Below are 23558 nucleotides of genomic sequence, written 5' to 3'. Positions count from 1 at the left end.
GAATGCATGGTGCACTCTACCAGTGTGCATTTTAATGCCGGTGTCAGGGCAGACTTCCACCAGCTGTCTAAACATTTACTGAACCAAATAATAGCATGCAAGATATGTGGGTTTCAGATATTTGCCATCTTAAAACAGCACTTAGTCATTAACTTAATCACAGCTGCTATATGCCAGCCAATGTATTTTGTTGGTAAACAGTGCATTTGCTCCAGACAGCCATTGGGAGCTTTGTTATGGTAGGTATAGCAGGCTGGTTAATGCAGAGGTGAGCATTCAAACACCTGTTGGGAACAAACAGTCCCGTCTCCCAGACTGAGGCCATTGGTTCCAGGATGGAAACAAAAACTTGTGGTGTATTCCATGTCAGGTGCTGCTGTCACAGTTTTACTCTGAACAGAATTAGACGTTCAGTTTGGAGAAACGCCCTGATGTCCATGATCATATGTTCATTTGAAATGGGACATATCCCCTAAATAGTTCACTGTTTACCCTTTGTTATGGATGGAATGTTTGCGTCCCCTGTCCAAATTCGTATGTTGAAGCATAACCCCCAATGTGATTGTATCTGGAGACAGGGACCATGAGGAGGTGGTAAAGGTTAAATGAGGTCGTAAGGGTGAGGCCCTCATCTGACTGGGCTCGTGCCCTTATAAGAAGGGGCGCTTGATTGGCTCAGTTGGTTAAGTATCCAACTTGGGCTCAGGTCATGAGCTCACTGTTTGTGAGTTTGAGCCCCGCGTCGGGCTCTGTGCTGACAGCTCAGAACCTGGAGCCCGCTTCAGATTCTGTCTCCCTCTCTGTGCCTCTCCCCCACTCATAGTCTGTCTCTCTCTGTCTCTAAAAATAAATAAACATCAAAAAATTAAAAAAAAAGAGGAAGAGACACCAGGGCTCCCTCTCTCTCTGCCATGTGAGGACACAGTGAGAAGGCAGCTGTCTACATGCCAGGAAGAGAGCCCTTACCAAGAATCCTGTTGGCTGGTACCTTAATTTTGGACTCCCAGCCTCCATAACTGTGACAAAAAATGCCTGTTGTTCAAGCCATTCAGTCTGTGGTATTTTGTGATGGTGCCTTGAGCCGACTAATGCACCTTTATGTTTCCTTCTTTAAAATCCTTCATCTAACTTGTTTCTTAATGTCGATGCAAGCTCTGGGGCTTCCAACATCTTGACCCTTGCTTCTCACCACTCATTCTCTTCCTTTGGTACAGAATGAATTTCTCAGTGTCTGCCTGAGAGAAAGTACCGTGACTTCTTGTGGGTCCTGCAACATGACTTAGGCCATTTGTTCTTGCTGTCCCTTCCCAGACTAGGCCCAAGGGAGTTAGATTAATTTGTTTCCACTTTGAAGTTGTATTGCTGACACTGCTAGTTGTCTGTGAGGTATCCATCCCTCCTGTCTGGCTTGTTGAAAGAGCTCTGATTTTGCTCTGGGTGGTAATACATCGTCGCGCTAAGAGGAGAAATAAAAATTGGTCGAAATCAAGATTGATAATTCTCCTTTCTGGCTTTTATTGGGGTGGCTATGTGAACTGGTTCTGGCAAAGCATAAGAAAGCCAAAAAAGAGTTGTGAAGTGGAAGTCTGATGAGAAGTGGACAGATGGGACTGGTGTTGTCCTAACCCCTTTCTCTTGCCCTGGACATGAATGTGATGTCTGGAGCTGTAGCAGCCATCTTATGACCATAAGAATGAAAGTCAGGATGGTAATGTCAGGATGGAACAGAAAGAGGGAAAGAGCCTGGGTCCCAGAGGCACCACTGAACTATTGAACAATATCAGAAACTGCCTGCTCTGGACTCCTTCTTCTCGACATAATATTTTGGAGACTTATCTACGTTGCGGGAGGGTTGATTTCCTTTTATTGTGTATATTCTATTATGTAGATATATCCCCACAATCCATTCTCCTGTTGATGAAAATTTGAGCGTTTTTTTCCCTCCAGTTTTTGGTTATTATTAATAAAGTTACCATAAATATTGGTGTACAAATCTTTTCTAGTCATCAGTTTTTAGTTTTGGTGCTGGTGGTGGTGGGGTAAATGCCTAGGAGTAGTGTAGCTGTGTTGCAAAAGAAAGTGTATATTTAATTTTATAAGAGATGGCCAAACTGGCTCTTCCATTTTCTGTTCCTATCAGCAGTGTATGAGGATTCCAGCTGCTTCACAACATCTGTCTACATTTGGTATTGTCAGGCTTAGTCATTTTAGCCTTTGTGTGGGTGCTCATTGGCATCTCATCTTCCTGTTAATTTGCATTTCCCTCATGCCTTATAACGTTAACCACTTTTTTCCCATGATCACTGGCTTTTTGTATATATATTGTGTGATGTGCCTGTTCAAGGCTTTGCCCTTCAAAATATGTTGGCTTGTTAGTCTTTCTCTTATTGAGTTGTAGGAGTTCATGATGCATTTGAGATACGAACTCTTTTGTTTGATGTAGGTGTTGCAAATATTTCCTCCCACTCTATGGCTTGCTTATTCCTCTGCTCAAAAACTTTCTGCCATGCTCTAACGTCTATGGAAATTTTTTTTTGCCATTCTCCAACATCTCTTGCCCCATCAAGTTGGTTTCCTCTTCAGCTTTCCAAAGTGCCATGCTCGTTCCATGGCTTCACTTCTTTGGACGCCTGGCTACCCCCACACCCCAGGGTCTCTCTCTTCCCTGAATGGGAGCTGTACTTGTTGCTTATAGCACTTGTCTTTGCCTGCCATCAGATAGCTCATTTATATTCATGCTTTAAATGTGTATGTTTTGTCTTACCACTTAGATGTTAGCTCCTTGAGGGCTGGACATGCTTCTTATTTTTTCCTTACTACATATAGAACAGTGCTGTGCAAATATACTTGGAGTCCTCTATGTGCAAATATTTCAAGGTAGAAATCCTCTAAACAGGAGGCTTTGGAGAAGATCCTTGTTCAGTTTCTTTGTTCAGTGCAGTTGGCTATTTGCCAATTTCTTCCTTCCATTTTAGATGAGATGTTGAGTCAGTTTTATACATCTGCAGAATTTTTCTACCAATTCATGATGCCTTTTTATTTTATTGCTCTAAATAGTTCATTAAGTATGTGCAAATTTGGAAGTACAGATTACCTTTTATGAGACATTATACCACTATATTCTGGCTTTAGGGAATTGAACAAATTGCATACTCTCAAAATCAGAGTTTCCAGAATATCACTATAATAAATTTTTAGGAAATAATGGGAAGGAAAAAAACCCCTTTACTCATCTTTTTGTTGTTAATTTAAGGTGTCTAAGGGTGCTAGGTTAGGTACTTAGAGGCCATACTGACACCTTAATCAATTAACCAGGCAAGAACGTTTGGAGGAAATGTTACTGCTTTTTTTGGGAATGGAAAATTTAAGAGTAATGTAAGATGCTCTCACCTTCTTGGGAAACTTATAATCTACTTACTAGTTCAGAATTTTTTTCTCTCATCCACAAAACAACAGTAATAACCAAAACCCTCTTATAAAGTGATGTATTTCTTTGGTTCCTTGGGTTTCTTTCTTTCTTTTTTTTTTTTTTTAACGTTTATTTATTATTGAGAGATAGAGGGACAGAGAGCAAGCAGGGGAGGAGCAAAGAGAGGAGGAGGCACAGAATCTGAAGCAGGCTCCAGGCTCCGAGCCGTCAGCACAGAGCCTGAGACGGGGCTCAAACCTACAAACCACGAGATCATGACCTGAACTGAAGTCAGACGCTCAACTGACTGAGCCACCCAGGTGCCCCTGGTTCCTTGGGTTTCTTATCCTACATAGCCACATTAAGAATTCTGGGCTATGAGTGATGATCCACTGGAAGAAAGAGTGAAAAAATTGTCAAGAATTTTTCAACTATCTATCCATTAATTTATTCAGCAAAAGTTACTTGATCATATATCATGACTGAAAAGATGAAAGCCAAAGAGAGAGTTATAGATTCATGCTATGGATGATCGGGGAGCATAGCCCTAAAAATGTTGGAGATCATTTCACGAAGAGCAGCTATGCTGTCCTACGAAATGTCTAAATGTTTCTTGCTTTCTCAGAAACAACTTGCTGAGATTAGTGGAGAATTTGTCCAACTAAGCACAGCATTTCCTATGTTTTTTCAAAGTGGTAAGATATGAACTGGGTTTGTATGTGCTCAGGGATGCAGAATATAGATGTGACAATTTGCTTTTAATTTCCATGATTACAGGTTCATAGAAATCAGTAACCTCATTACAGGTTACTTTCCAAGTATACATTGGGAGCTTTATCTACTTCCAGGAGGTAAAATACCTACATGAGTGCATAATTTCTACCCGTTCCTCTAGATCTGTTCTCCACTTAGCACATGTTCTCTGTCTTGGACAGTTGACCCATGGAAATAATATCATGGGCTTCCTTGTCATCTGGCTTCCACTTGAGTTTGACCAATGGAGATGCTGGCAGGTCATTGGAAGGAGCAGGATAAAGATGTCATTTAAGAAAAAATTTTTTTTTTTAAATTTTTTTTTCAACGTTTATTTATTTTTGGGACAGAGAGAGACAGAGCATGAACGGGGGAGGGACAGAGAGAGAGGGAGACACAGAATCAGAAACAGGCTCCAGGCTCTGAGCCATCAGCCCAGAGCCTGACGCGGGGCTCGAACTCACGGACCGTGAGATCGTGACCTGGCTGAAGTCGGACGCTTAACCGACTGCGCCACCCAGGCGCCCCAAGAAAAATTTTTTAAGTTTATTTATTTAATTAGAGAGAGAGAGAGAGAGAGAGAGAGAGAGAGAGAGAGAGAGAGAGAGAAGGAGAGGGGCAGAGAGAGAGGGAAACAGAATCTCAAGCAGACTCTTCACTATTAGCACAGAGCCTGATGTAGGGCTCAAACTCACAAACCATGAAATCATGACCTGGGTGGAAGTCAGACACTTAACCCACTGAACCACCCAGGTGCCCCTAGGTCATTTTTTAAACCCATGGCTTTCTTCCTCTGAGATCATTCTAGGTTGGCTGTGTCCCTTGATTAAAGGTCATTGCTCAAATCAAAGTGGATTCTCAACACATCTCTCACCTTGTGAGTGCAGGTGTCTGCTTTCTCCACTCATGCCTTTGGTCTAGGTGTGGTAATAGCTCTGGGTATTAACACCATATTACTGTACTATTCCTATGTTCCTGGCCCAGACCTTTTTTTGTAAACAGACTCCTCCTAAATAAATCTCCTCAGATTATCTTGCTATGAGTGTGCCATCTTGTTAGTATCATGGTCGATATGTCACAGTATAAAACTACATTCTATTTATAATTATTTACTTTCTTTTTTTAAAAGTTTATTTATTTTGAGAGAGAGAGAGTGAATGCATAACAGTGGGGGAGAGGCAGAGAGAGAGGGAGAGAGAGAGAGAGAGAGAGAGAATCCCAAGCAGATTTGGCACTGTTGGTGTGGATCCCTTCCTGAGGCTTGATCTCATGAACTGTGAGATCATGACCTGAGCTGAAATTAAGAGTCAGATGCTTAACCACCCCAGCACCCCAATTACTTACTTTCTTAAACATGCAACTAAACTCATTGTGTTTAACTTCTGGCATCATTCATCCCCTTTGGCCCATCCTGTAGATCCTCTAAAATGGCTTTTCAGAGTCTCTGAGGGAAGTGAGAGGTAATTAGTCGCTTAACCTATACTAGAGACCTTCACGTGAAGTGGTTTCTGTTATTTTAACTCAAGAGCTAAATGGGACCTTGTGGCCAGTAGGGAGGTCTGGCATAAAATAAAGGCCCTTCTTCCAACAACATATAAAGATGCTGCATAAACTAGGGCAATGGTTAAAAATATGTCCAACCATTTCACACTCATGATGGCAATTATCAAAACATGGATGTTAACAAGGATTCAGAATCCTTGTGCATTGCTGTGGGAATGTAAAATGCTGCAGCTGCTATGGAAAACAGCTTGACCGTTCTGCAGTGAAATGTAGAATTCCCATATGACCCAGCAATTTCATTTCTAGGTATACACCTCAAAGAATTGAAAGCGGGCACTTAAACACATACTTGTGCACCTGTGTTCATAGTGCTATTACTCTTAATTGCCAATGATGGAAACAATCCAGTGTTCATCAACAAACAAATAAATACAATATGGTATACACTAATAATGGAATATTATTCAGCCATAAAAAAGAAAGAAATTCTAATAAATACTATAGCATGGATGAACCTTGAAAACATCATGCTTAGTGAAATAAGCCAGACATAATAGAACAAATATAATTCCACCTGTATAAGGTCATTAGAATAGGCACACTTGCAGAGATAGAAAGTAGAGTAGAAATTATCAGGGGCTAGGAGGAGAGGGCAATGAGAAATTTTTGTTTAATGGGTACAGAGTTTCTGTTTGGAATAATGAAAAAGTTATGAAAATGGATAGTGATATGGTTATATATAGAATGAGAATATACTCACTGAATATAGCCACTGAACTGTATGTTTAAAAATGGTTAAAATGGCAAATTTTGTGTTACGTACATCTTAACACACACACACACACACACACACACACACACACAAACACACACACACAAATCTCTCCCACAATGTGTGCAGCCTGAAAACAAGAAAGAGAAATCTGCAGGTGCCAATGTTTCTTTAATGTTTATTTATTATTTTGGAAAGGGAGAGAAGGGGGAGGGAAGGGAGAGGGGAACAGAGGATCTGAAGCAGGTTCTGTACTGACAGCAGAGAGCCTGATGTGGGGCTCGAACTCACAAACTGTGAGATCATGACCTGAGGTGAAGTTGGACACTTAACTGACTGAGCCACCCAGGTGCCCCTGCAGGTGCTAAAATTGAAGACAGATTAAGGAGCAGGGAGCCGGGGCTGAGTGCAAATGCCTTACGAAGGTTGTGAAGGCAAGATATCAGCTGATATTCACTGTAAGCAGTGGTGTCAACCTTGGCTGCACAGTGAAATCACCTAGAGAGCTTAATAAAGTACCGATTCCTGGGCCCGGCCCCCAGAGACTCTGATTTAATTGTCTTGAGAGTAGCCTGGGCTGCCTCTTAACCAGGTGCTGGGCATTTCCATGGAAATGAATCTTCTCTGAATATGAATTCACAGCCCAAATTATGAATCATATGAAGAAAGGAGGGAGGGTCAGCAGACATAAAACAAAGGGAGTATTTTCCCATCCAAACAAAAGATAAAAGAACAATATAAAAGAGAATTTAAAATAAATGTACTTTAAGGGACCAAATATTTAAAGAAAGGAATAGAAATCACAGAGTAGAAACTTGATATCGTAATGGAGAACAAGTTGATTTGAAAAAGGAAACAAACAAAAATTCTAGAAAGTCGATGAGAGAGACCAAGAGATTGAAAATTTGAAAGAGAACCTATGAGGCTTGAAAGAGAACTTCCAGGTAACAAGCTCCAACATAGACCTGATAGATATTCCTGAATGACAGGATAAGAAGAATGGAGGAGTGGAGAACATTGTATATTGAGGACAGATACACATTCTCAAAGTGAAGAAATGCACAATGTTAAGAGAATAATAATAATAATAATAGTAATAAATTTGCACCCCAGATGCATCAAAATTAAACTGTTAAAAAAACCAAAGACAAAGAGAACATCTTATACTCTTCCTGAGAAGGAGGACTGATGACTTGGAATGGACAGACTCTAGACTGAAAGATGCTTCCCACGGCAGGGGGAGGTGCCCGAAGATGGTCTTCAAGACTGAGAGAGTACATGCATCATGCCAGTCATTCAAGGGTCAAGGCAAAATTCACATTCAGATTAGACAAATTCAGATCTACAAAGGAAAAGAAAATGTATTGCCTTCAAGCCTCCTCTGAAGGAGCTGTGAGGAAGGATTCGGCAGCAGGGACATCACATAATTTTTTCAGTTCAGTTAAAGCACTATCTATCAATTCTTGTGGGCAAGCTAAAGCATATACTTAGGGAGATATTTGTAGCTTTGTATGCGCAAATTAGAAAATAAGAAAAATAGAAAAACAAAGTGTCCAAATCAAGAAAATGACAAAAAAAACCCAGAGTAAACCAAAGTAGAAGGGAAAATATAAAGATAGAAGCAGAAATTAATGAATTAGAAAACAAAGAAATAATAGAGATGATTAACAAAGTTATCTGGTTTATACAGCAGTCAAATGATGGCAGAATATCTATCTCTATAATCTATGTATCTGTGTATGTATCTGTCTCCTCCAGAAATCAGTAAAAAAGCAAGAGATAATCTAAAAGCACGAAGGTTATGAGCAAGCATTAAAAACGTAAAGCAACATATAAAGTGGTGAATCAACATGGAAAACTGCTCACCCTCACTACTAATTAGGAAAATGCCAATTAAACATTTGATGTAACATTTCACACCCATCAGACTGTCAAAAATTAAATGAAAATCTGTCAGAGCAAGTAAGGGCATGGGGAAGCAGGAACTCGGATCCACTGCTAGTAGCCATGTAAATCGGTTTAGTGATTTTAGAGGGCAATCTGGCAGCTGTCTGCTAAAGCCGAAGGTGCACACACCCAGCGTTTCCACTGCGAGGTGAATTCCCTGATACTCACTGCAACACTGCTTTTGTTGTAGCAAAAAAGTTCAAAATTTAAATTTCCATCTCTAGAAAGGGGTAAATTATTGTTTCTAATGAACTGGAATACCATACAGTATTTAAGATGACTGACCTTGATGTGTATATATTGATATGTGTTGATTTTGAAAACATAATGTTGATTTGCTAAGTGAAAGAAGCTAGTCTGAAGGACATATACTGTTTGATTCCACTTACATGAGCTTTCTAGAACAGGCGGATTCATGGAGACAGAAGGTACAATGGTGGCTGTCAGAGGCTAGTGTGAGGAAGTTAATGTTTAATGGGTGCAGAGTTTCTCTTTGGGATGATGAAATGGATACTACAATAATGAATTAAAAATCTGTAATGTTGAAGAAAATAGTCTATAGAAAAATAGGTACATGTACTATTTAAAGACTTGTAAAATTGTTTATGATAACATGCATATGTATTAAAAGTATAACAAATAGACAGTATTCGCACCAACTTCAAGATGAAGGTTTCACCTAGAGAGGGAAAGTGCTGAGTGGGGGGGGGGGCTCAATTGTATCTATGATATTTCTTTAAAGAATAAAAATTCTGAAGGAAACAACAAATGTCGACCCTTAACTCTTAGTGGTGATACATGCACATTTGAAATATTTACATTTAAAAAATACCCAGAAATACAGTTTTGGGGGCTATTATGATAATTTAGTTGACTATTGCCAAAATTTACAAAACAGAATGATGTTGGGGTAGAGGGGGTTGGGGGAAGGAAAATGTCAGAGTCCAGGTTGTACATATCTTTCAAACATCTGCTCACATCTTTTTTACCCCAAAGAATTTAATTACTAGACATTTCCATGTTTTGTGGTAGACCAGGGATGACAAGCATGGTGCCCGTATTTCAATAAATGAAGGCGAGCCAGTCTTTTGTGGAAGACCTTCCACACGAGGTCCTCGAGTGACGGGAAATCATCTGGCGCCTTCTGGCTGGCTGAATTGTACATGGATTCTAGCTAACTGTAAATAACCATGAACAAAGAGTATCTCAGTAGCCAATATTTTTCTCTGCTGGTATCAAATGAAATTCATTTGGTATCAGCTGGAGTTTTTATAGTGCTAATGGAAGTTATTTTCAGTTATCACGTCAGTCCATAAGTATACAAAGGCAGCAATTTCACTGGTAATCTGGAGATCAGTTTGTATGTAGGGGGTATGCTTTAGACTGTTTCTGCAGTGTAAGCTTTTATCTTAAGAAATGTGGGGGAATCATAAATAAAAAGGGAATGATGAAACAGAACATCCAACAAGGGCTAAGGTTGGGCTTGGCAACATTTCATAGCGTGAACATCTGAACTCCAAGATGTGGTGATGTCCAGGAAGCCCTGGGCACAATGGGGAGCTTGCGCATCTGAGAACTCATTCCACCAAATGTTAGTTAGTTAGCTGCCTCCCCTCATTCCACTGATAGCTCTTTAAATACTGACGGTTCTTCCTCTGTGCAGCCGCTATTTGATCTCATTCCATGGGGTAGAGGAAGGAAGCTGGAACCATCAATTTTTGTTTTTTAATAAACTCATGTAATTTTGCCATCCTCCCACCAGGTACAAGAATGACAATAGAGCCCTGTAAATAAAAATCTGCTCTCTGCAGGATTTTAATTATTTATATTTTTTCAGCAAACAGAACCCCCATCCGTTGTGATGATAGCATGTATGGAGATTGGAGGATCAAAATGCAGTGCCAAGGTTGTTAGCCCAGAGAAGGGCAATTTAATTTTTTCCCTTCTGAAAATGGACATGCTGAATGCCTGAGATATTTGTACCAAATATCATAACTGTTAGCGTTGCATGAAAATTTTTTTGTACTAGGGACTCTGGAGCCTAAGGGATTTTTTTTTTCTTTAAAGATCAAAGGCAGGGTCATCTCATTCCCATTACCATGCTATGTATTCAACTTCTTAGAAGAGAACACTGCTTTTAGAAGGAGTAAGCAAGAATTGTACACCAAAAAATGGTTTAAATGGTAAATTTTATGTTATATATATTTTACCACTGTAAAAAGAAACAGGAAAAAATGAGTAAGCAAGTGAAAAAGAGTTAATAAATATTGGTTAGGCAAACACACTATGCCAGGGATTGTAGGGGAATGGTAAAGATTCCCTGCAACAGGCATGCTGCCTTAATTCCCTTTTATACCTGCTTTCCCTTACAATTCTTTGTTAGCTGTGAGTAGAGTGCCTGGCTAACAATGGGCAAACAAATATTTACTGAATGAAATAAAAGATGGGCTCTGTGTTCTCAAAGAGCAGGGCAGAAAGAGCACTGTGTTTTTGTTGTTGTTGTTGTTGTTGTTGTTAAATCTAAGAGGAATTATTTATCTATATGTATGTATTCTTTGTTTGAATGCATCTAGAAGCACGGGCTGGGTCTTAAGTTTGCACCCTCAACCCTTAGTCCAGTGTATGGGTGTGCACTGGGTGCTACTGAGACCCCACCTAGACCTCTGTCCCAAGCTGGCACACCTGTACCCCAGCTGCTGGGATGTTTGGCACTTACATCTCATAACTTCCCTTGGCCAACTGATAGCCACCTGTCCCCCATCTGATGGCTGCATTCTTGCTTAGTTTTGTTTTTCTATCTTACTCTTCTCATTCTCCTTTGACATCTATTACCCAATAGTGGAGCTTCTTGGTAGATGGTTGAGGTGGGTTATGGAAGTGGTCTCAACTGGAATATGCTTTTTGAGGAGTATAAGAGCCTGGAAAATTTTCAGGGAATCTGTGTTTAGATCCTTAAATTCTATAGTTCCTCTTTCCCACAACTCATTGCTGGAGCAATTGTCTGAGTTTATCACAGTCCTTTGACTGATAAACCAAAAACAGATCCCTAATCTATCCAAATCTTACCCATGGCTTGTAAGTGTAAAGACCTCTTGGGCTTCCAACAAAGGGAGGACTTTTTAAAATGTTAACAAAGGTTCAATAAACCCATAGGGATTCTTTATTTCTCTATCTTAGTCACTATTCTATTGAGGGTGAAATTTCGTGGTTTAGACCTGGATTGGAATGTTCTGATTCAGCTATAGAAATAATGAGAGTTATGACAATTTTTGTTTATTGACTTTGTCTTTTCCTTTTGCCAAAAAGTGTAAGATTCTGTGAGAGCAAAGTAAAGCGCACTTTAAGATCTATTGAGTGCTAAAAATGACCTTTCTTGTGTACTTAAGTGTAAGCGATTCTTTGTGGATATTCTTAGGACTCATCCTTAGTCTGTTTTATTAGCTAAAAAGAAGAGACCTTTGAACAGCCCAACAGTATATTAATGTTGCGGAATCTTTTCAATATAAGTGAAATGTTTCTAGAACTACTAAAATTCTTAGGATACATTACATAGGAACTTTGGGTAAGACTTTTACACAGCCTCTTTTAGATTCAAGATATGTTTGATTAGATAATTAAAAATGATTTTATCACATCATATTATAAAATATTTAGTCTAGGTATAGTCAGTCTTTTTTAGTTTAGTTTGAGAGAGAGAGAGAGAGAGACGGCAGGGGAGGGAAAGAGAGAGAGGGAGAGAGAATTCCATGCAGGTTTTGCACTGCCAGCATGGAGCCCAATGCAGGGCTTGAACCCACGAACCTGTGAGATCATGACCTGAGCTGAAACCAAGAGTCAGGCACTCATCTAACTGAGCCCCCCAGATGCTCTTAGGTATAATCAGTCTTAATCTTACTTCATGTTATAAAATGTTTAATATTTTCAACTTCTTGTTAACGTCAATTATATATAGTATAATGTATTAATTTTTAGCAAAATTGCATTAACAGATGATTAATTTCCAATAACTTTTAACAATTATCCATTATTTTTTTCAAATGTGAAATACATTTACATTTTTGATCTGTTGTTCTATAATAGTAATTTTAATGATTATACAATGTGGAGGAATTTTATTTTATTATTTATTTATTTTTGTGTGTGTGTGTGTCGATTTTCTTTTTTTTTCTTCAATATATGAAGTTTATTGTCAAATTGGTTTCTATACAACACCCAGTGCTCATCCCAAAAGGTGCCCTCCTCAATACCCATCACCCACCCTCTCCTCCCTCCCACCCCCCATCAACCCTCAGTTTGTTCTCAGTTTTTAAGAGTCTCTTATGCTTTGGCTCTCTTCCACTCTAACCTCTTTTTTTTTTTTTTCCTTCCCCTCCCCCATGGGTTTCTGTTAAGTTTCTCAGGATCCACATAGGAGTGAAACTATATGGTATCTGTCTTTCTCTGTATGGCTTATTTCACTTAGCATAACACTCTCCAGTTCCATCCATGTTGCTACAAAGGGCCATATTTCATTCTTTCTTATTGTAATGTGGAGGAATTTTAAAGACTTAGAACATTATGATCGTAGGAAATGAATCATGTTTTAAAAACTCAATTTTTATAAATATATTTTTGTTGAATAAAGAGCAATGGTATGATCAGTAAAAGATTTCCAAGCATTAAACTCTACTACATTAGGGTACCAATCTAAAGGAAGTGTAATGGAAGTAGAAATAAAAGAGAGAAAAAGAAATTTATGCATTTCTGAAAGTTTAGAAGCCTCATTCATGCATTGTTAAATTGATAATAGCAGTGTCAAGAGCTGTGAAGATGCTATCCTTACAAGCTAGCAGGTTAACCTGCCACAGTTTTATGGATGCTGGTATAAAACATGAAACTCTCAGGTCAGAGACAAAAGACTTAATTATTCAAGATACAGCAGGCTGCATGTGCTTCACGTCTGGACTGGCACCCCATGACCGACAAGGGCTATGGCTTTGTAATGTGCCTACTTGCCTAAGCTGAACCATGTCTCCCAGAATTCTCTAACTTGTATGTTTCTGGTTAGAGTGGGAGATTGCAGAGCTGAAGGGAAGTAACAGCCATTTTGTGTTTCATGCACATTGTTCCTGATCTACTAATTCACCCTGATGGCAGGAAGCAGTAGCTATGCCTGCAGGTATCCCACCTTGCCCTGGATCCTCTTTTGGCTTCTCTGATTCCTGGGCCAGGTTTCTGTGTTCTTCTCTGTGATAAAAGGCCCTGGCTTCTGCGGGGTACTTTTATCACCAGGGTCAGTAGCAACAAGAAGAGGCCACTGTCTCCCAACAGGTGGCTTTCGAACCATTATGAAACTTAGATTTCATTGCATATATTTAAAAGGATGCCATAGCTTTCATTTTTAAACTTCAGCATTTACAATGTGCTAGAAATCACATTCTTTACAATTATTTAAGCTTATGAAAAAAGAAGTTTAAATGTCAACTTCAAAGTGTGCAAGAGGGCACCTAATTTTTGAAAATAATTTCAGAAGGTGTGTTATAATTCATAATATTTAGGGCAATCAAGTTTGAGACTTTTGGTTTATAGGATGTTTTGGCTTATAGGATGGCTTATGGGACAGCCAGATTCAAGTATGTGGATCTCTGGTGTTTCTGGTGCCCCAGGTGGCATCTGGCATCATGGTAGGGTTGGGGTCATCCTGAACTGCAATTTCCCTTTCCTAGAAACACTTCTGTTAGATGATCCTTAGAACTTTACTTTGAGAAGAAAATAATTTAATATAACGGTTTCTCATGTAAGCAAGGAAAACCGGTTTGTTGGTGATGATGAAGAAAAACATTCCCCACAAAGGACATGGTTAGGAGTATTGTTACAGAGCTTCTAGGGTGGTGAACCCATGGCAGTGTGGGGAAAGTGGCGTCCTGGAGGGGACAGCACCCCTTCCCACGCACTTTGCCCTGGGCATCTCTTCCATCTGCCTGTTTCTAAGATTTATCCTTTTATAATAAACCTGTGGTGTAGTGAGAAAAAAAAAAGTGGTGTCATAGTAACAGGACCACATAATAATTTTAAGAAGAGCAGGTGAGATGGTGACAAGTGTGCCAGCCATTTGGTTTGTCCTAATCATGTTTGTGTCTGCAGAGTCTGCTCCAGGCAACTGGACCAGGGTGCACACTGGGTCAACTGGGACAATGAGAATCTTTTGTCTGGGGGATCTCTAGCAGGGGGTGTGGAGTTAGAAGACCTGATGTGAGTTATACTTCCTTTGTGCCCATGGGCAAATCATTTAGCCTTAACTTTCTAGCTATCTACATCTCTAAAATAGTGAAACTAACAGAGCTACTCTGAGAATTAAACCAAGAATGCTTTGTAAAACAAAAAGAGCTGCAGAATTTAATCTGTGATTCCTACCCAGGGTCTGTGTTTGTCTGCATCCTTGCTTAGAGTTTGCTAGAATATGGACTTGTGCATTTGGCCCATCTGTGACCCACAGCACAACATTTATTAATGAAGTACAGGTGCTGATGGCCAAGCCATTGGCATGTTGATCTGTGTATAGCAATCAACTATAAGGTGTGTGGTTCTTTTCGTTTTTGTGTCCAGATTATGTTCTTAGTATGCGTGTTTCCGCGTCAATACCTGTGAACAGGTACTTGTTTTACAGATCTTCTTTTCCTTGTTCTCCTTACCAGTTCCTGAAATAATTTCCCTCAGACTTCGTATGTGAGCCTGAAAAGGCACGAAGACACTTAGGTTCATTACCCTGTCAAGTGGCTGTCCCTTATGGCCTCCAGCACGAGGATAAGGAAGCACAGGTCCCCCCGCTACCTCAAACACCAGGTCTTGGCTCCTGCACTTCAATCTAGAGAACTTAAAGCAGATACCATGAATGATTTTAGCCCTGGAGGATAAACTTTGTAGGGAGAACATTTTCCTTTCGCCTGTTTCTTTGAGAACAAAGGAAAGAGAGGTAGATTCTAAGGCTCCCAGAACCTAAGCCTCCTGCTTGAATTTATAAAACAGCAAATTATTGGTTAATGCAGCTTGTAGAATGTGGATACAGGTTGAAATTCTGGGAAGATAAGCTTCCATGTTTCAGACATCTGTGTTAGTTTTCTAGGGCTGTCCTCACAAAGACTTAGAACAACAGAAACTGATTCTTTCAGTTGGCTCCTATTGGAGGCTCTGAGCTAGGATCTGTTTTGTGCTGCTCTCCTGGCTTCTGGCGGTGCCTGGGAATCCTTGGTGTTCCTCAGCTTGTGGACAGGTGACACAAATCTCTGCTTCCGTCTTCATGTGGACTTCTCCCTGTAGGTCTCTGTGTCCAAATTTCCCCTCTTATTTTTGTTTTTTAATTAATTTTTAAATGTTTATTTATTATTGAGAGACAGAGAAAGACAGAGCATGAGCAGGGCAGGGACAGAGAGGGGGAGATACAGAATCCGAAGCAGGTTCCTGGCTCTGAGCTGTCAGCACAGAGCCTGATGTGGGTCTCAAACTCACAAACCGCGAGATCATGACCTGAGCTGAAGTCGGACGCTTAACAGACTGAGCCACCCAGGCGTACCCCCTCTTCTTATAAAGGCACCAGTCATACTGGGTGAAGGGCCCACCTCACTCCAGTCTGACTTCATCTTAATTTAACTAATTATATTTTAATGACCGTGTTTCCAAATAAGATCACATTCTGAGATTGCAGGGGTTAGGACTTCCACATATCATTTTTGGAGGACACGATTCAACCCACAAGAATATCTAGGTGTTGTCTCTTTGCTCAGGGCAGGGGGCGGGGTTCCATCTGTAATATTTCCAAACAGCCGAGCTTTAGGTCTGAAGTCACATGTTACTATTTCTGACACAAACTTTCGTATTCCACAAAGCCTTCATTTTTGTGATTCCTTTATTGGGAAAAGTTAAGAAAGAATTTTTCAGTGAAGATTTAATAATATTCATTCAATTTAGTCATGATTTTTAAACTCAGAAGGGAAAGCACTGATCTCATAACACAACAAATTTTATTTTAATAATGTTTTTTAATGGAAAGATTTGGGGGTTTAAAGCTCAGTGATTATAGTCTGAGGAGATATGATTGTCTCCTGTTAATTCCTTTAGGTGAGTGAGAGAGCTCCTCTAAGACCTTGTATGATGCATTTTATTTTGTTTTTTCTTCTGTAAGATTATCTCTTAAAAGCAGTTTGAGTTTGCGCCTTTTGCTTTTTTTCAGGATTTTTGGATTCCACACTTTAAATCTGTGACTATTGATCTCAAAGATATTTCACTTTCAAGACACATGATCATTGAGCTTTAATGTCTGGAGATTGAATTGTTGGTAAGAAATAATTTACGGAAATGTTCTTCATGTTTTTTGTTGTTTTTCAGCATGGAATAGATGAATATTAACATAACCATTTGGCTATAATTATAAATACATCAGATGTGATGCAGTTTTAATTATACAAGACCAACTGAAAATGCAAAACATGAATATGTGATTTTAATTAAGATACATGCATAATTACAAGGGGACTTCTTACAGGGAAGAGCACGGGAAAGTTCATTTTCGCTCCTCTCTCCCCCTCTTCCTTTAAATGCTATTCTTGTTCATTAAATCCTAATATCCTCGGAAATGTTCTGCTCTACTTTTCCTTTATTGCTCATAGACACTAGGAGTTAAAACCCAAATGCAACTGGAAGCCAGTGTGAGAGGCTCAGAGCTTCACTGTTCTAAGGAGAATGGCAAAATAGCCTTCCCTCTTTCATTTGTATTGTCACCAAGGAAAATCTTGACAGAAATGGATTTCTGACCCATCAACAGTTTACTGAAGATATTTACAGGAACATATACATAGTAGGAACTATCTTAACACTATAAATTCATAAGAGCTTTATACTTAGTTTAAAGATTGAAGGCAGCCCTTGTTGTGTATATGTCTTTATTAGTTTGTGTGAGTCTCAATGTTTACATCCTCAAATAAATGCATGAACTTTGCAGACAGTGAAGAATACTGAAGGCTCCCTAAGTACTCACATACCGATAACATTTCAGTTAGAGTTACCTTTATTCCCTTCAAATTGAGTGTGATTAAATATCCGTGTACTTTGTTATTAAGTAACACGAAGGGTGTGAGTTTCTCATTATCAGCTCTAACTATCAATAATACAATTAACCTTTAACAAATATATAAAAACTTACAAACCAATGGAAGGTGGTCTCCTTCAGTGTTCTCCTTGGAGACATAGGCCAATAATGATGCCATTTCTCAAGTCAAGGGCACCCAACAGCTGGTGCCTTGAACCGTGAATCTCAGCATTTCTGGAGATGGTTCAGATTTTCTTCCCATTCTTTTTTCTTCCAGGCTGATATCAGAGCTACTTTTACCTGCAATGTTAGCATAATGCCAAGTGCAATCATTGTCTTAGATCTGATTTCTAGGCATCCTAACAATAATTATTCATATCATTAAATATTAGTCAGTGTTGAGATAAGGTTTATTTATTGCCACACAAAATTCTATTCTCATATGATCGGTTCACATATTTTGCAGCTCAAGCAAAAACTGTGATTTTTGGTGAAAAAAACAAATCAAGGGGGAACACTTTCATCACCCTGGTAAAAACCTGATTTGGGATGATTCTTGGAATTGCTTAGCAACAAAACACTTTCATTTTATAATACTGGGTGCAATTTGACTGCTCAAAACACAATGAGATGGAAATTTTCATTTGTCCACTTAAAGATTTTCCACTGTTATTGCAGATGTTTAAGTGGATTTCTCAGAAACATGCTGGAATTAAAAATAACAGCTTCCTTTTGAATTAATGCCTTTTTATCTTTTGGAGGCATTTTGGGGGAGAAACTTTGTTATTCAACACCATTTTAACCAATAACACGATGATCATTATGAAGATCATTTACCAAAAGCATTTATTAAAAGAATTTTCCTGGACTGAAGAGGTCTGTTGCTATATGAAAGAAGTATTTCATTAAAGACTACCTTAACACTGCAGGAGCATCTACGCAGTCTTCCGTGTTATTTTTCAGGAGTGTCAGGAGGCATTTCGATGAGCAGGCAGGGAGGCTAATGAAAAGTGGTTTGTAGTTAAAATCCTGCCAAATTTGACTCCCCAACATTACCTCTCTCCTTAATTACAAACCACTAAGATGATTATCCTGTGTCAGTTTGGCATACAGAAGATTCTGGGTGTGTGACTGTGGGTGTGCTTAGTTCAGAGAAGGATAAAGGGGAGAATTATTGCTGTGCCCAGAAAGTGCATGGGCTTCTTCTGGGTTGTGTGAGAAACCCCAGTTTGCCACTAACTGGTATGTCTCAGAGATGCACCTGGTCTGAGTACCAGCTGTGAGATCCTTAGAGATACAACTTTTTTTTAGGTTTATTTATTTATTTTGAGAGAGAGGGAGGGAGTATGAGAGAGAGAATGACACAGGGAGAGAGAGAGAGAGAGAAGGAGAATCCCTAGCAGGCTCCATGCTGTCAGCGCAGAGCTGACCACAGGGCTCTATCTCATGGACCCTGAGATCATGACCTGAGCCGAATTCAAGAGTCGGAGGCTTAACCATTTGAGCCACCCAGGTGCCCCACAACTTTCTAACCTACATGCAATACATGCTTGTTTAAGTGGTATAGATGGGAATAGAGCACTCTGTGTAATTGCCTTTTTTTTAATTAATAGGAAATTACTAAAATACTAATCTTGCCTTACTAGTTTTCAATCACTAATTTTCAAACAATTAGAAAAATATATTTAGTATTAAAATGACAGTGGACATAATCTCAAGCATCACCCCTCTGGAAAAAGCCTTCCCTGACTTTCCCACCTGGTTACATCCTGTACCCATTTTAACCAATTTCTAATCCCAGAGTGGGTTTTGTTTTGTTTTGTTTTGTTTTGTTTTGTTTTGTTTTGTTTTGTTTTTCCCCAGAGCACTTAGCACCACCAGAAAGGATCAGAAGTGTGTTGGGTTACATGTCCACTGTATTTTCTCATCTAGAAAACAAGTTCTCTGAGGACCGAGGCACTGTGCCTGTCTCGTCCACCACAGCATCCCAGCATCTGGACAAGCTCCTGGCATGTAGTGGGAGCTCAGTGTACTTGTTGACTGAAGGGATAGACTTCAAAGTATCTTGGAGTAAGGGTTTCCGAACTGTGTGTCAAGGAAAATGATTTCTGTGGAATTTTAGTAAATATTTCATGATAAAGGGGACCTGAGGTAAAATAAATTTTGGAAATGATGAGGTAAACAAAGCTAAACAGATGTAGTAAACATAGGATTTCTCAGCATCTTTGCAAATCCTCATTATCTCATCACAGAGCCCTCTTTTGTTGAGGAGCATCTTAACCAACATTCAGAGCACCAGACTTTGGGAAATGTTGCTGAATAGAAAATGAAGACAGTTCTGTTACTTGGGATTAGTGGTGACTTGGAATCCATATATACACAGGAATACAGTACAGAAGGTTAGATGTGCCCCTTTAAGTGAAGTAATCCACATCAAATGGCAAGTAACGTTGGGAAGAGTGTGGGGGGAAAAAGGTGGAATTGTGCTATGGGAGCCTTGGGTATGGTTGAATCATACATCTGACCAACTTGTTCATTTCTTGAGCCTAATGATTCCCTGAGAATAGCTCAAGGTCATATGGCAAAGCACGAAGACAAGAGAAGCCAGAGCAATAGTTCTGTTTTTATGTCGTGAACTTCTGTGACCTTCATGTATCAGCAGTGTATCCATTCAATAAGATGCCTTTTACTTTTTTCTATGACAGTCCCTTTTACTTTGCTTTTTAATCACAATGCTTTCTATTTAAGAACCACCTTTTGACCTTGATCTTGGGTGTACATTTTTCTCCTGGACTTTCAATAAGTTTTTTAAAATGATCTTTTGACTTCTTATGGGATTTTTTTCTTTTTTACTTTTTTCAGTTATGCATTTGATATTATTTCCCTAACCAATGCTATTATTTTACAATGGCACCTCTTCCCAAAATTGAATAATCAAATGGTTTTTCTCCCTCTGGTCATGTCCCTCCTGATATTATTATGTTAAATTTGATCCTATGGTGGGAAAATACCACAGAGTTGTTCTACCTCATATGTTCTCTGCATCATTTTTTATTGCTCAAAGCCTAGTCTAATTTATTTCTTTCTCTTTGGTGTATCAAAATTACCTATTCTATGGAATGGTAACTTACCAAAAAAAAAAAGCTCAAGTTTTGCATTTTGTTCCTGATGGATTATTTGGCCACCATGTAGAAACCTAAGATGGTCCTTACCACTACATGGCCTAATTTTACCTCTTTCTCAGTTTGCATAAACATGTCCTTCTAGTCTTAATGGTAGTAGGTGGTCTATGTCTGAGGTTCCTCATGTGCAGACCGTGAATTCCAGTGAGTCACTGAGTGAGTTACTTCCCGAGTCCGAATAGCCACTAAACATGTCTGTAAGCTGAATAACGTCTTGGATGTGTTTGGATGAGTATTTTTCAAATGTAAGTGGCACTTAAAATTAATTAAAGTATTTAAAAGCATTAACACATTCATAGGGGTTTGTTTTTTGATGTATTTTCTTAGTAAATATTATAAAGTATAACCACTATCTTATAAGAGACTAGGAAATGTTTTGGTGTTAAAAGCATCCTCCATGTGTCTTCCCTCTTACTGTAAGATGTTTACCCTGTTACAGTACATGTTGTTGTCCCTGCACATTATGCTTCACATAATTCTACATTCCCTCCTATTCCTCTCTTGCTTTTAGATTTTATAGTCAGCAGTGTATCAAATGTTTGTAAGACTGTGGTACCCCTTTACTTTAATAATACCTGTTCATTCATTTTTCATACATTGAAAAATATGCATAGGGCTCACACTGAGTGGTTCTCACCCCTGGCTGCCTATGAGAATCACCTGCAGGGCTTGAAACACTACAGAGGACCCCCACCCACTGGATGAGCATCTCCTGGGAGGAGAGGGTAGTTGGGCACCTCTGGTTTGGGAGGTCCCCAGGAGATTCAAATGCATAGCAAGTGGGGAGAAACAACTGCCAGCTGTGGGCCAAGTGTTGTGCTTGGTGCCCAGCTTCACAGGAGTGAAAAACGTTAGACGTGGGAATCATTTTGTTTGAGAGCCTGGCCTTGTGGGAAGTCTCCCAGCAACTTCTCTTTGAGTCCAGTCAGCTTGTCCACAATTGTATTGTATTCCAAGACCCTGCAATTATTGCACAGAAATGGTTTACTTAATTAGAAAATGCCAGATAGAAGCATTTGATTCTTGGCCTTAAAAGCTCAGATACCAGACTGCCTGGCTCTAAGCTGCATGCCTGGCAAAGTGCATGCACAATGCCTGGCACATAGGCATTAATAAATACTTGTGATGAATGAACAATCGACTAAAAGAGCAATGCTTGGTATCAAGGGCTTGTTGGCCAACTTCAGAGTTTCAGTTTTTCGTTGTGGGGGAAAAGTGCCCAGAAGAAAAATTCCTGACTCCTAGAAAGTGGTCACTTACATGCAAGGCTGTTTCTATTACATATCCCAAGCCTATTAAATTTCAAGCATATGAGAGTCCTTACTGCCAAAGATTACAAATTGTCCTTAATTCCGAGCAGAATAAACTAAATTGAGGCTTCTTTCCTCTTGAAGCATTTACCAATTTTTTTTTTTTTTTTGGTTGCTGATATTGTTCTATGTTTGGTTTCCTTCCCTCCCTCCCACCTGCCTGCCTGCCTTCCTTCCTTCCTTCCTTCCTTCCTTCCTTCCTTCCTTCCTTCCTTCCTTCCTTCTTTCCTTTCCAGGCTAAGGAGACTTTAATTCTGCTACTTGCCCACTAGATGACTTTGGGCGATCTAGGGAAGCTTTGTCCCTTGTATTTCCTCATCTGTAAAGTAGAAATAACATCTACCACATCCTGTTTTAGGACACTAGATAACATATAAAAACACATTTAACATGATACATAGAAAGTGCTAAATAAATGTAAATCGTATTTAGTCATACTCTAATCCTCTCATTTTACAGATGAGGAAAATGAGACCCAGAGAGTTTCACCAACATGTTCAAGGTCCCTCAGCTACTTAGGACTGGATACATACTTAGAATGTGGTGGCAGAGGTAGATGCCTTGGGGAGGACTGTACCTTGATGATAGAAAGCATCTGTAATAACAGGAAGGTGGCCTAGGTAGGACTCTGTAGGAAGTATGTGTAAATCTGTAACAAAATTCCCGAGAATAGAAGTGAGGGTGATAATGAAAATAATAGAAGAGGGTGACTACAGGTAAGAGGCACATGGGGACTTTGGCCACATGAAAGGCAAGTGGAACAAGCAGGAATGGTGTATCAGGTATTTATTTCAGAATCATACTGCACGAGAAACCACTCCAAAACTCAGTGGCTTAAAATAATAAGAATTTATTGCTCACATGTTGGAGTGGTTGACTAACTGCCAGCTGATCTGGGGCGAGTGCAGCCGGGATGACCAGGGCATCTCTGCTCCGCTCCATATATGTCTCGTCTTGCATCAGGCTGACCCAGGCACACTCTTCTGATGACGGCAGAGGGCAGGAGTGAGCAAGCAGTGACGCACACATGTTTTTCACAACTGATTTGCATCATACCTGTTAATATCTACTGGTCACAAGGTAAGGCACAAGGCCAAACGTGCTTTGGGAGTGAGGCATTTGCTTGATAGGACCTAGATTCTGCTTTCTAAGAGTGGTTCCTCAGTCTGCTGTCCCCCATAGCTCTTGTCTCTGCCTGCTGAGTTGTCCTCGATTTTGTTTTCCTTCTTGGCTGTTTCCGAAGAGGGATTGGAAGATCTACTTTTGAAGGACTTTCTCAGCCTGCTTCTTGTGTCTTGAATAATCTTGGTTTCTTTTAAGGCATTCTTTGTGTCAAAAACCAAACTCACAAATTTTTGTTAACATTTTTTGTCTTTATTTTTAAAAATTAATTAATTATTTTTTTAGTTTATATCCAAGTTAGTTAGCATGTAGTGCAACAATGATTTCAGAAGATCCCTTAATGCCCCTTACCCATTTAGCCCATCCCCCCCTCCCACAACCCCTCCAGCAACCCTCTGTTCTCCATATTTATGAGTCTTTTATGTTTTGTCCCCCTCTCGGTTTTTATATTATTTTTGCTTCCCTTCCCTTATGTTCATCTGTTTTGTATCCTAAATTA

This window comes from Panthera pardus, unplaced genomic scaffold (assembly GCF_024362965.1).
Source record: "Panthera pardus isolate Hobbes unplaced genomic scaffold, ASM2436296v1 HiC_scaffold_1, whole genome shotgun sequence".
Classification (NCBI taxonomy): Eukaryota; Metazoa; Chordata; class Mammalia; order Carnivora; family Felidae; genus Panthera; species Panthera pardus.
This window is presented reverse-complemented; position numbering follows the sequence as displayed.